The sequence below is a fragment of the Sinocyclocheilus anshuiensis genome, unplaced genomic scaffold (assembly GCF_001515605.1).
Source record: "Sinocyclocheilus anshuiensis isolate Anshui unplaced genomic scaffold, SAMN03320099.WGS_v1.1 scaffold1858, whole genome shotgun sequence".
Taxonomy (NCBI): domain Eukaryota; kingdom Metazoa; phylum Chordata; class Actinopteri; order Cypriniformes; family Cyprinidae; genus Sinocyclocheilus; species Sinocyclocheilus anshuiensis.
Genome location: NW_015546141.1, coordinates 84,555 through 85,855, shown reverse-complemented (window position 1 = coordinate 85,855; position 1,301 = coordinate 84,555). Strand labels below are relative to the sequence as shown.

The 1,301-nt window shown below is 37.5% G+C and overlaps 1 protein-coding gene across 1 annotated transcript in view; it reads left to right on the top strand.

The window, feature by feature from the left end:
• wnt7bb (wingless-type MMTV integration site family, member 7Bb) overlaps nt 1-1,301 on the top strand; it is a 49,943-nt gene that overhangs the window by 11,483 nt on the left and 37,159 nt on the right. The window lies entirely within an intron of this gene.

The following is a 1,301-nucleotide window of genomic DNA, read 5'->3' as shown; positions in this document are numbered from 1 at the left end:
ATATTATATATATATATATATATATATATATATATATAATTGTTTTTTTTTTCTTTATACAAAACTGTCTTTCCTTGATTTTGGGTTGAATATTGAAAGGTTTAATCTAATTGATGTTGACATGGTTGTTGGTCAGGTCTTTTGGGAAGCCTGTAGCAATGATGCAAGCACATTTTGTGACTTCAGTTCTGCACGAACACAAGTAGAAACAGTGCTGTGAAGATAAGCTTATAAATGCTGCTTTGATTAGACAGGATCCAGTCGTTTACTGTGACAAAAGCTCTGAACTCTTTTCAGAAACGGGCAAATGTGGTGTTATGAAAGAAGGCAGTCTTTGTGCTGTGGGCAAACCCTGGTTACACACGCCGCGCTGTACGTGCACACACTTGACCCTCAAAGGCTTGCGAAAGCATGTTTGTGTTGGTGTGATTAATATAGTGCTGATTAAGTGGAACTGGATTCACCTCTGTTCATTTGATTACACATTTACCGTACACATGCACACCAGGCTACAAAGATGCTATCAGCTACGGCTTACTGATCTACAGTTATGTTTGGAACAGCATACTAGCTATTTCTGCAGTATGGAGTATGGATAGTATTTATAGTATGTATAATGTGCAGTTTTTACTGAATTCTGTGCATGCACAGGCTAGCAAAGAGTGCTTTATCTCACAATGCAATGCACTCGGCTTGACCTTCTGTTCCCTGTGTGATGAATGAAGTGAAGGTAAAATCACCCATGAGTTTAACCATCTCTAATTTGACTGATTAGATAATCAAAAGGCTAAAAGTTACATATTTTTAGGGCTGCCCTCGACGAAGGATTTTTCTGGTCGACTAGTAGTCGTTCATTTGAAGCATTAGTCGACTAATCGCACGTTTATTAAAGCTGCAGTCCGTAACTTTTTTTGGTTAAAAATGATCCGAAATCAATATTTGAGCAAGTACATAACCAGCCAGTGTTCAAAACTATCGCCTTACTTTAGCCCGATTCACAATGGTTAGCTTATAATAATGTTTTCTAATTTGAGTGGTACAGTAGGTTTTCGCGGGAAATTCGAGCATGGCACTGCGTCATTACGTCACGTCTGTAAACATAAAGAAGTTGTCCCGGATACTAGGCTATCGCATGTGAGGATCGTTTATAGCCTTTTCTCACAGCAGCTAGAATAATTAAATGTATCATTTTGATGGCGGAATGTAATCCATAAAGGATTATGTTTATGAAACACATGTGAATGAAATTAAATTATATTCCAGTTATAAATGTGCTTCTGATTACAGATAGCCTGGGATTA